The sequence below is a fragment of the Artemia sp. Qi Xiang Cuo genome, chromosome 4, assembly GCF_049724085.1.
Source record: "Artemia sp. Qi Xiang Cuo chromosome 4, ASM4972408v1, whole genome shotgun sequence".
Lineage (NCBI taxonomy): Eukaryota > Metazoa > Arthropoda > Branchiopoda > Anostraca > Artemiidae > Artemia > Artemia sp. Qi Xiang Cuo.
This window is the reverse complement of record NC_142797.1, coordinates 21,419,331-21,432,580: the sequence shown is the minus strand read 5'-3', so window position 1 is coordinate 21,432,580 and position 13,250 is coordinate 21,419,331. Positions and strand designations below refer to the sequence as shown.

Genomic DNA, 13,250 nt, shown 5'->3' with positions numbered 1-13,250 from the left:
ATAAGAGATCAGTCGGAATTAGTAGGGTATTTTAGCTAAGTTTTTCCAGTATCTTTGAAAGAGGTGACTTTTTTTTAACGCATGGTTTTGTTTTTAAATCAAAATTTAATTATTTTTTATTACATTTTATCGATTATTTTCATTTATTAACTGCACCTTATATCTATTTTAATAAAAAAGAATTCGAAAATTAAAAAATGATTATAACCCCTTAATCATTTATTTGAAACTTTACGCCCCTAAAATTTATATGCCTGGGGCAAGTGCCCCCTCTTTTATGTTTAGAAGAAGTGAGAAACAAGAAAATACTTTTGTTATATTTGCATCATGATTTAATGAACATTAATACTACTAGTAATGCAGCTCAAGGCATTACCAAGGTGCTCGAGACTGTACACGCTTCTAACCAGCCCCAGTTTATGCCGAGCTTCACTCTTCAGTCTTAATATTGTGATTACATGATTTTTTCATCCCCCAATATTGAATACAAATCCTCCGACACCATGGAACGATCAGTCTTGTATTCATCTACGACTGTAGAAGAGTCTTTTTAAATTGAAATCTTATATTTTAGAACAGTTGAGAATTAATGAGGTATTATAAGTAAGGATACGTTCCTCTGATACCTCTGAGGGGGGAAAATTTTTTCAGTATATAGTCCTTGAATTCAACTGTGTTCCTGAAAACCTACATAAGACCCTTAACAGGGACAGTAATGGAGATTTTGTCAAACAGTGTGACATGGGGGGGGGGAGGTTCATAAATGTTTTCATGCAAGTGCGGAATAGAAACTTTCTGGAATTTTACCTGACTTCATAGTTTTGCAATTTGACGATTTGTGTTTCCATTACCTGTCTCATTATTCTTGCTTGATCCTCCCAAAATAGCAGGAACTACAACCATAGGTAACTTTATTAGCACCATTATTCCAAATTATATTTAATTAAACCCGAATCATTTCATTTTGGTTGATAAATTCCAATGTTGGCCCTGTTAAGTGTGTAATGTAAGGAATAAGGAAAAACTTAGAACTCAAGAAGTATGCACACGAAAAAGTTTCTATTTACAGAGATACTGGAAAAACTTATTAAGTCCTACTTATAATTAACTAGTTGATTATTGTCCTACTTTTAAATAAACTAACCTATAGTTTTGGAGGTTAGATGAACGAGCTTGAAAGATTGTCCTTAATAATAGAACGACGCACACATTTTCTAATTTTTTGCGCATACGCTTAAATTATTATTTAATTTTATTTCTGCTCATCTCTGGCTTAGTATAACTCTTTACTTTTCTTTACAAAACTTTTTTGCGATTTTTTTTTTCAAATCGATAATCTGTATAAGAGATCAGTCGGAATTAGTAGGGTATTTTAGCTAAGTTTTCCCAGTATCTTTGAAAGAGGTGATTTCTTTTAACACATGGTTTTGTTTTAAAATCAAAATTTAATTATTTTTTATTACATTTTATCGACTATTTTTATTTATTAACTGCACCTTATATCTATTTTAATAAAAATAAAATTTCGAAAATTACAAAATGATTATAACCATTTAATTATTTATTTTTTTTCCTTTCAAAAAGTCAAATTTCACAATCTCATACTATATCTGATAATCTCATACTATATCTGATCTGATAATACCATGCCTGGTAAGGGATTAGCGTTTCAATAAAATGATTGCTTATGTTCAAGTGGCCATTTAATGCCTGATTTTCTTATTTAGTTTCTCTTTAACCGTTACTTGGGAAGTTTCACTTTTGTTTTAGTGTTTATATTAAGGCTTATCTTTTTTATTCACTCCTCTGGACTTTCGTAAGTATTATGTTATTCAATACTTATATTTATGCCCTAAGGACGGATGACTACAGGTCCAAATATTTGCCTACTATTTTTTTTTCACTGGCTAGAAAAATACTCATGTTTTTGTTACAATTTTTGTTTATTTTGTTATCTTCCTATCCCAAAGTTTTTGGGTCAATGTCTTAGAAATGCTGTTAATAAGAAAATGAAAAGAACAAAAAACAAAACAAAAATTGTTTTAAAAAAATATCACACATTAAAAAAAAAACACGACAACTAAACACACGAAAAAAAAATTTAAATAATTAATTAAGAAGAACTCACATTACAAACAAACTTCCAGCACTGACATTATAACACAAGATTAAAACCAAAGCGAATGTCTAGAGTGAAATCACTTTCTTCTCAACATTCAGTGTATATATTAAAGAATATATCAAAGGTTTATATACTAAAAGGGAATATATTAAAAGGGGATGTATATAAAATATAAAAAGGGGATATAAAAAATATAAAAAGGGGAATATATAAAAAAGGGATTAATAGGGAATATATTAAAGGTTAAGACTATATTTACTTAAACAGACAAAAGAGGTCTCCTAACCCCAGTCCATCAGCCCTGGCTAAATCTCACAGGTTAATCAATAAATTCATGAATTATAAATTAAAAGAATTTTTTTGTTTTCTATTTTAGCTGCAGTCCATTGACTTTTCTCAGCTTTGACCTCATTCTGACTTTTGTTCACAAGGTTATCACTTGTTCCAGGACAATTATGCAAATCACTACTGGTTGAATATTTTACCTGCTCCTTAATTAAACTACTATAAATTCAATTCATCTTAAAATTCCCCTCGTCTCCATTGATACTAATACCCCCCATAGATAATCTTTTTTTATTTCTATTATTTCTCTGAAACTTTGTAAAAGTTCCAGAGATGTATCTACAATTTTTGTCTCATCAATTAAAATACTGTGATGAGGAAAATTAAATACGTGATCTGCTACAGCTGATTCAAGCGTTTCCAGTTTTTGATTATGTTTTAGTGAGAAATCTATAGCATTTTTGTGTTGATGTAGCCTATATTCTAAATTCTGCTTTGTTCTTCCCACATAAAATTTACCACAAGAGCATTGAATTTATTATACTCCCTATTGTATGTTTCTTGGTACCTTGTCTATTCCATTATTTCCCTATCCATTTATTGCGTATCAAAAAAGATGCAAAGAACAGTAATAGGTCTCCGCAAAGTTAAAGTGCTGAATATTTCTTCACATTTATGCGTCACCTGTTTTATGCGATTACGGAATAATATAAGAAGATTGTATGATCATCCAATCTCTGTAAGTCTGTAGCTATCCTGGCTTAATTATAACTGAATCTCTAAAAAAAAATATGAGTTTTAATATAAAAAAACTATCAATAATTTACCAAGTTTAAGGTACCCATCAAAATCAACAAGCCTGAGGAAATTTATTTGACTTTCAAAAAAGAGTGGGGAACTATATAGTTATGAGCATCTCATAGACCTCTATTTTTAAAGTTTCAACCTCCTATCTCCAAAAATGTGGAATTTTACATTTTTTCCAGGAAGTGAGATCACAGATAAGTGTTTTTTTTTTTCAGAAATTCAAACCAATGATCCTAGAAAATCAAGAGAAGGACGATTCGAGCAGAAATTAACAGCTCTAGTTTTTTTTTTAAGTAGCCAAAAAGATTTTGCGCAAGAAGTGTCATTTGATACTATTTTTATACCAGACTAAAATTTTGCTCTAAAGAGGGCCAAATCGCTATCAACCAAAATTACGAAATAGCCAATAAATTTAAAAAAATAAAATACCCCATATTGAGCTTCCAAGTTGCAGATGAAGTAGTCTAATGCTGAAAGGTGGTGAATTTGTTTCTGAAAGTCACACAGTCCTCACCAAGATCAGCGGCCATTATATATATTTATTTATTTATAAGCTTCATTTAAGTAAGTTGATTCACTCGATTTTTCACGAAATTAGTACAATAGTTTTGTATCAGCTTTCTAAAAGGAGGGGTGGTGGCTCATTGTGTAGGAAAAAATTTGCCACAAATATGCCGCTTTTGTGAAGGAGGGGTAGTAGCTCATTGTGACATAAAAAATGTGCATTTATGATGGCCAGATTGTCGTACTCTCAGTGAGCTCATAAATAAATATAGAATAGGGTCTGGATGGGGATAGGGTGGGAGTGGGTACAGATGGGGATTATACTTTAATCTTCCTTTATTTGAGCCAAGCCTGAATAAAGACGCAGTTATTTTAAAGCTCCCTTTTTATTAAAGAAAATATGGTACTTTCTCATTATGCGGACACCTACAAGGAAAGCAGTCACGAAATAGACCGAGATGCGTGATTAAAAACAGGTTTACGCTGTATTAACAAAGAATTTGTCACTCCAGGAACTATATTTAAATTAAGGCTTTTTGGGGTTTAGGGGGAGAAAAAGGTACCTAGGTTAGTTTACGTATTTAATATATGCAATGCTTTACCCCCTATCCCCCTAATGTGCAAATATTTAGCCCAAATTTGTTTATAAACTATTATATATTCATCCTATTTTGTTTTATTTCATTAGCATTAACCAAACTTGACTTTTTAGAGGTGTCCACATAATGGGATAGTAACGAAAATATTTTAATTTTTAAAATATAAGATTTCATTCAAATTCTTACTGACACAAAAGATAAAAAGGTGGAGAGAGAGGTAAACTGTTGAACAAAGTCAGGAAATTTTCAGAGAAGGAAAATCAGGTGGGAACAGGAACTTTGTTTTTATTCGTGTCTAAAAATAAATGTTTTTTATATATATTAGACAGTTAGTATGGAATGTAAGTGACTCGTGCTAATTGTGACAAAAAAAAACAACAATGGGGGTTTGATAACAATATATGCACAAAAAAACTTTTATTCTAAAGATTTATTCCTTAAAAAAAACTTTTTCCACAAAAGAAGTTTTTCAAAGAAGAATAAGGATCTACATTAAGATGGATGTGAAAAGGAATTAAGTCAAAAGATGTTTCAGGCGAAAAACGACCATAAATCAGTATTAACAAATAAAAAACCAAAAAGGAACAGATATTACAATAAATAATCAAGTCAAACTTACATCAAGTAGAAACTTACAAAGAAGGGTGAGAGGCCAACACCCCATGTGTCTTCTAAAGACTAGAACATAATTTGCACTTTACTGAAAACAATTTTTACTTCAAGATATGTGTTCTTCTTTGTCCTTTCATAAGAACATAAATTACCATCATGACCAATATTACTGAAAGAATAAATGAGATTGATATACAGTTTAAAATACTGCTATTCATTCCTAAAAGTATAAAAACTTAGGACTTAATGAAGCTATTAAATAGATATAGAAATTTTTTCAACTGGAAGTAAGGAGAAACATTAAAACTTAAAACGAACACAAAGTACTTCAGATACTAGGGGGGCTTTGTCTTCCTAAATCTTCACTCTTTAATACTAAAGTCTTAAGTTCTCTAAAAATGCTTAAGCTACTCTTGTGTCTGAGCAGTATTTCTTACAGAGTTAAGACAAAATGTCTACCTTTGTGCAAAGAGAAAAGGCCGAGGAAGGGACAGTCCCTTAATAACAGGAACAATTTTTTATAATTTTTTATGTTGCTCCTAACTTTCAGTTGAAAAAAGAAAATTATTTACTCTCTAACTGTTTTCCGAATCATGCCCAGAAATCCACCCCCCCCCTTCGTCACTTAAAATTTACCCTGGAAAATTCCTCCCATTAACTTCGTCTCCCGAAAAATTTTACCCACAAATTCCCCCCCCCCAAATAACTATTGGTACTTGTCTATTATATAAAACACACTCGGGAAGCGAAGCTTGGTTAATGCTAATGAAATAAAACAAAATATAATGAAAATAAAATAGTTAGAAACAAATTCGGGCTATATATTTGCACATTAGTGAGGGGAGTGGGGGTGAGGCATTGAATAATTAACTCTCTGGTATAAAGAAGTTTTTGACCAGTTTCTTGTGTCATGGTCGCATCATTCGCGATCGAAATTCTCGAGTGTGCTTTCTATATTAGACAAGTTCCCAATTATTTCCCAATAACAAATGCTAAAAATTAACAGATTGTAAAACTTACACCTCTTTCCTAAGGGGCTGTGGTCAGGGCCGTCACGTATGGGGGCAGCGGACGCCCCCCCCCCCGGGTTTTGGGTAAAAAAAAGGAATCAGTAAAATCGTGCCTATATTTCTGGTCACTCGATAAAAAAATGAAGTCGGTGAAATTCTTTGTTTGGTTCAATAAAGACCACAAAAATACTGACATGTCATCTACAGAAATTTCAGACTTGGGTGGTATACGCAGCAGTTTTACCAACTCCTGACGCGATTTTACAGATGGAGCCATAATTTTCCATTTGGTTAAAAAAAAACAGCATTAAAAAAAGTGGCATGAAGTGTACCAAAATTTAAATGTTGGTTGGGAAATGCAGCGGTTTTACCGACTCGTATGGTTTTCGTTTGACCAAGTTAGTAGAAGGCTATCTTATAGTCCGAGACGAACACCATATATGGGCATAGAGTCATTAGGGAGAACACGTGGTTAATGGGGTCAATGACCTAACACCTGTGCTGTCAGTCATTAATCAAATTGTTTCCGGGCAAAGTTTAATAATGTCTGACAGGTGACGTCAAGTTAATTAATGTCTTTGGAGTTCGACCAGAATTGTTTCCAGGGCAAAGTTAAGATCACACGTGACAGCTGATGTCATGATTGATTGATTTGACACGAAAGGGGAATTAATTTGTTGTTTCTAAGGGGAATTATTGATTCACGAAAGGAGAATTAATTTGTTGTTTCCAAAGAGAATTGTTTCCGAGCAAATGTCTATATTAATGTCTTTGGAGTTCTACCAAGAGAATTGTTTCCGAGCGGATGTTTTGATCTTAGCGATGAATTGTTTTAGCGCGGGAATCAGGTTTCTTAGTAATTTGAAATGTGTCATTGCAGAGATGCCAAAAACAAAAGGAACACGCTGAAATTACGTTTAGGGATTATTTGGGCGAAACCGTTTTAGACATTTTATGGAATTATTTTGGCGAAATAGTTAGAGACATTTTAAAAGATGATTTAAAAGATGATTTTAGAAGAGGATTTGAGGATGAAACTCTGTGGTCGTTGTAATACACAAGTTCCATTTGAACAGTGTCGTGAGGTCTTTTACCACAACCCCAAAGGGTTCCGATTCCCCCACCCCCACCCCGAGGGGAGCCCCCGGTCCTCAAAGGTTCTTCGGGCGCCCTAAGGATCCTCAGTGCCCCCAAGGCTCCTGAGCCTCCATTTTAATAAGTTTTTAAGGCTTTATTATATCTTTTCAGATCATATTATTATTTTAGGGAATTATTTCGGCAAAACACTTAGAGACATTTTAAAAGATGATTTTTGAAGAGATTTTAGAAGAGGATTTGAGGGTGAAACTCTGTGGTCGTTATAATACACAAGTTCCATTTGAACAGTGTCGTGAGGTCCTCTACCCCAACCCCAAAGGGTTCCGATACCACAACCTAAACCCCGAAAGAAGCCTCCGGTTCTCAAAGGTCCCCCACGCTCCCAAAGGACCACCCGGCCCTCAAGGATCCCACTGACCCTCAAAAGCCCTCCCCGGACCCCGTCTTTCGTTGATGTGTGTTATCTGAAACTTATGATTTGGGATATGTAAATTACTATTTCGGACTTTTCTGAGCTAGATTTCTTAGTCTTTCGTTGGTGTGTGTTGTCTGAAACCTATGATTTGGGATGGGCGGATTGCAATTTTTGACTTTTCTGAGCTGAATTTCTGAGCCGTTCATAGGTGTGTGTTGTGTGAAACTTATGATTTGGGATGGTTAATAGCTATTTCCGGCTTTTATTAGCTAGACAAACGAAACTCAGAGAAGAGAGAAAATAACAAAATGAAAAATAAAATCAAAAAGGGTGAAAAAACGAGGATTTTGTCAGCCAGCGAACCATGAAGATGACAAAATATAAGCAAATATTTCGACAAGGACCTCTGCCAAGTCGTCCTCAGTGCTAAACAAAAAAAAAAAGAGAGAAAAAAAAAAACAAACGAGAATCTAACCTTTTGAAGTTCCCTGTACAAAGACAGAACAGACACTGAATAAAAAACCAGGCAGGAATCAATGAAAATGAAATCTACCAAGATGATTGTGCAAGGATCTTTCGTCTTGCATTAACTTTGGCTAATCTACAATTTTGGTTTTCATTAGATATGCAAATAGGTTCTTTTAAGTTTTTTTGGGTGAAAATATTGATTGAGTCCTTCAAGATTAAAATGTCGTAAATTGGGCTCAATGAAATCTCTCCAGTATCTCTATTTATTGCTAAATTTTGGTTCATATATTTGTTTATCTCAATTATCTCTTTAAAAGTTTGTGGTACGCCATTAACAGTTGATATGAAAGTTGACTCGTCAAACAGAACTAGCTTGGTCGGTTTTACGAAAATATTCGAAACAAATGAAAAATCATAGTTGTCCTTTTTATTTTTTAATCTAAGTGACTTATCGCTTGAAATATTGTGATCATGCACAAGTTCACCTCGGTGTTGATTGTTTCTAAAACTGTAAAATATTCAACAATAACACGGGATTCTGTAGACACCACGACCCAGTAGAGGGTCTGTTTTATCCTTTCCTGAGTTAAAAAAATGTTCAAGCTTTTGTTCGGTTCTGAAAGAAACAGAGAGACTATGTTTATTTAAAATTTTTCTAAGTTTATCGCCAAGTTTCGGGATATATGGTAAAACGATGAAAGTTTTTTTCTCAATTGCTGGTGTAACTGAATCAAGGGGGACAAGCTCCCTATTTTGTTCTTTTATCCTTTTTAATCGTATATATATTATATTTTCAATGAGTTTGATTGTGCAATCATTGAAATAAAGAATATCCTTGACATATTTCATTACATAAGTTATATGAGTAAGTGACCAAATTTTTAAGACTATGTCGGCTAATGTAAGTATTAAAAATGTTTTTAAAGACGTAGGATGGGGGGACGAGACCTGTAGATATAGATAATTATGAGTCGGCTTTCTCTATATAGAAAATTAAAGACCAGGATTAGTTTTTATAATCAGAACATCTAAGAAAGGCAGCTTACCTGAATCTTCGAGTTCCATTGTGAACTGGAGATTCGAATCGAAAGAGTTCAAATGTGCCAAAAATTCTCTTAGAGAGTCTTGTCCATGTTCCCAAATAGAAACGATATCATCAACAAAAAGAAAACAGATGGAGTGTTTTAATTGGAAACTATTCAAAGCAGACTGTTCTATGAAATCCATGTAAAAATTTTCCAAAAAAGGAGACAAGATAGTGCCCATTGATAAGCCCATTATTTGAAGAACAAATTTGTTTCGGAATTTAAAATACGAGGAGTACTTGTTGCAAAGACGGACAAGGGTCATTATTGTATCAATTTCCAAAGTTTTGTAATCCGACCAATCTGAATTTTCCTCTAATTTTCTTTGTAAAACCTGCTCACAATTATGAACATCGCATGAAGTGTACATAGAAACTGCATCAAAACTAGATAAAACGGTATTTGCTGTTGTACTTTGATTTTTTAACTTCTCAACAAGATCTATGGAATTTTTAATATAGGATTTCAGTGTGCTTAAAAGAGGCGTAAAAATGGTGGCTAAGAAAACTTCCTATACCCATAGCCGGAGAACTATAACAAGTTACGATTAGACGTAACGGAATATCTTTCTTATGGATTTTAGGCAGACCATAAAACTTAGGGGCTGAACAACCTTTGGGATAAAATTTTCTGTACATTTGAGGGGTAATTAGTCTAGTATCTTTTAAAATTCCTAGTTCCTTTCTCAACTTCTGTGTGTATTTGTCCGTGGGATCAAAATTTATTTCTTTGTAAACATTATTGTCCATTAAAAGGGTGTTAACTTTTAATTCATAATCTGCAAAATTCATAATTACAACTGTGTTTCCTCTGTCCGCTTTCGTAATTACTGTGTTTTTGTCTTTTTTTAAATTTCGGAGGATTTTAATTTCTTCCTTTGATTGAGTTGAAAGTGACAAAGATGGCCTATAATCAAGAAGACTCTTTACAAGTTCAACTCTGAGTAGGTCTGGATTTTCGACTTCACCATGAGAGCTCAAAATAGCAGACTACACGCCCGTACTTATGTAATCAGTAAGTTTGTTTTAGTTAGCACAGTAAAAGTTTTTTCCTTTTGGAAATCGGCGTATGTACTCGTATTTGAATAACTGATGTGATGGATTTCCCAAAGGAGGAAAAGTAAAAAATATATTACTGGATAGAATTTAGTTAGTATAAATATGATAGTAACTGGTTGATTCTTTATAAGATCCTCGATTTTGTTATCAATTTACAATTTTTATGAAATACCTCGGTTATATTTTTCATATATTTTTTAAATCATGATGGGACAAAATCTGATATAATAAGGATTTTAAATTAAGTATTTTATTACTAAGGACATATCTTCTGTATATCTGGTCTTTTAAAATATGTGTTAAAGTTTTGAAACCCATTCTCTGAATAAATGGGCCTTCAGAATGTGTGCATAAATGTAGTTTGAAACGTAAAGAATGTGTAATAATTAGATTTTTTTTACAAGTTGAAATGAAATTAATCTTAAAAATAATATTTGCTTTATTATGATAAAAAACTAAAAAATCTCCAAAACACGTGTGAATGGTATACAAGAATTATAGTATAAAAAACATAAAAATAAAAACCTTTATCGCAAATAAACCAGAAAACTAATAGACTAGAAACCGTAACAAAATGACCCATTCAGAACACCAGTATGAAACATAAAGGATTTTGTGAGCCAGCGACCCATGAAAAACACAAAAAATAAGCAGATATTACGAAAAGCACCACCGCCAAGTCGTCCTAAGTGATAAACAAAAAAAAAAAAAAAAGAGAGAAAAAAAAACGAGAATCTAACCTGTTGAAGTTACCTGTACAAATACATAACAGACACTGAATAAAAAACCAGGCTGGAATCAATGAAAATTAAATCTACCAAGATGATTGTGCAAGGATCTTTCGTCTTGCATTAACTTTGGCTAATCTACAATTTTGGTTTTCATTAGATATGCAAATAGGTTCTTTTAAGTTTTTTTGGGTGAAAATATTGATTGAGTCCTTCAAGATTAAACTGTCGTAAATTGGGCTCAATGAAATCTCTCCAGTATCTCTATTTATTGCTAAATTTTGGTTCATATATTTTTTTATCTCAATTATCTCCTTAAAAGTTTGTGGTACGCCATTAACAGTTGATATTAAAGTTGCCTCGTCAAACAGAACTAGATGGGTCGGGTTTACAAAAATATGCGAAACCAATGCCGAATCAAAGTTGTCATTGTTATTTTTTAATCTCAGGGACTTATCTATTGAAATTTTGTGCTCATGCAAACGTTCACCTAGTTGTTGATGGGTTCTACCAATGTAAAATTTTGATCCCACGGACAAATACACACAGAAGTTGAGAAAGGAACTAGGAATTTTAAAAGATACCAGACTAATTACCTCTCAAATGTACAGAAAATGTTTTACCAAAGGTTGTTCAACCACTAAGTCTTATGGTCTGCCTAAAATCCATAAGAATGATAGCCCGTTAAATCTTATTGCATCTTGTTATTTTTCTTTAGTACCGAGGAATCGTCTTGGCAACAATTTTTACGCCTCTTTTAATCACACAGAAATCCTATATAAAAAACTCCTTAGATCTTGTTGAAAATTTAAAAAATCAAAATACAACAGCAAATACCGTTTTATCTAGTTTCGATGCAGTTTCTATGTACACTTCATGCGATGTTCATAATTGTGAGCAGGCTTTACAAAGAAAATTAGAGGAAAATTCAGATTGGTCGGATTACAAAACTTTGGAAATTGATACGCTAATGACCCTTGTCCGTCTTTGCAACAAGTTCTCCTCGTATTTTAAATTCCGAAACAAATTTTTTCTTCAAATAATGGGCTTATCCATGGGCACTGTCTTGTCTCCTTTTTTGGCAAATTTTTAAATGGATTTCATAGAACAGTCTGCTTTGAATAGTTTCCACTTAATACACTCCATCTGGTTTCGTTTTGTTGATGATATCGTTTCTATTTGGGAACATGGACAAGACTCTCTAAGAGAATTTTTGGCACATTTGAACTCTTTCGATTCGAATCTCCAGTTCACAATGGAACTCGAAGATTCAGGTAAGCTGCCTTTCTTAGATGTTCTGATTATAAAAACTAATCCTGGTCTTGAATTTTCTATATATAGAAAGCCGACTCATAATGATCGATATCTACATTTCTCTTCCCATCACCCTCCTTCTGTAAAAAGAGGGGTAATAATCTCTTTAGTTGACAGAGTTTTAAAAATTTGTTCCCGTAATCATATAAATTCTGAACTAAATTATGTCAAGGATATTCTTTTTTGCAATGGTTACCCAATCAAACTCATTGAAATTATAATAGATAGACGATTAAAAAAGATAAAAGAACAACATAGGGAGCTTGTCCCTCTTGATTCAGTTACACCGGCAATTGATAAAAAAACTTTCATCGTTTTACCATATATCCTGAAACTTGGCGATAAACTTAGAAAAATTTTAAATAAACATAATCTCTCTGTTTCTTTCAGAACCGAACAAAAGTTTGAAAATTTTTTTAACTCAGGAAAGGATAAAACAGACCCTCTACTGGGTAGTGGTGTCTACAGACTCACGTGTTCTTGTGGAAAATTTTACATTGGTAGAACACATCAACAACTAGGTGAACGTTTGCATGAGCACAAAATTTCAATAGATAAGTCCCTGAGATTAAAAAATAACAATGACAACTTTGATTCGGCATTGGTTTCGCATATTTTTGTAAACCCGACCCATCTAGTTCTGTTTGACGAGGCAGCTTTAATATCAACTGTTAATGGCGTACCACAAACTTTTAAAGAGATAATTGAGATAAAAAAATATATGAACCAAAATTTAGCAATAAATAGAGATACTGGAGATATTTCATTAAGCCCAATTTACGACAGTTTAATCTTGAAGGACTCAATCAATATTTTCACCCGAAAAAACTTAAAAGAACCTATTTGCATATCTAATGAAAACCAAAATTGTAGATTAGCCAAAGTTAATGCAAGACGAAAGATCCTTGCACAATCATCTTGGTAGATTTCATTTTCATTGATTCCAGCCTGGTTTTTTGTTCAGTGTCTGTTATTTCTTTGTACTGGGAACTTAAAAAGGTTAGATTCTCGTTTTTTTTTCTCTCTTTTTTTTTTTTTTTTGTTTAGCACTGTGGACGTCTTTGCGGTGGTCCTTGTCGTAATATTTGCTTATTTTTTGTGATCTTATTGGTTCGCTGGCTGACAAAATCCTCGTTTTTTCACCC

General features: G+C 33.0%; 1 protein-coding gene across 1 annotated transcript in view; it reads left to right on the top strand.

Moving 5' to 3' along the window:
- The first annotated feature begins 1,746 nt into the window (after nucleotides 1–1,746).
- The window catches only part of LOC148952877 (uncharacterized), a 67,379-nt gene continuing 55,875 nt past the window's right edge, over nucleotides 1,747–13,250 (top strand). Inside the window, exon 1 of the mRNA XM_089088147.1 lies at nucleotides 1,747–1,816. The gene's annotated coding sequence lies outside the window, so the exon portion shown is untranslated. The remainder of the gene's footprint in view (nucleotides 1,817–13,250) is intronic.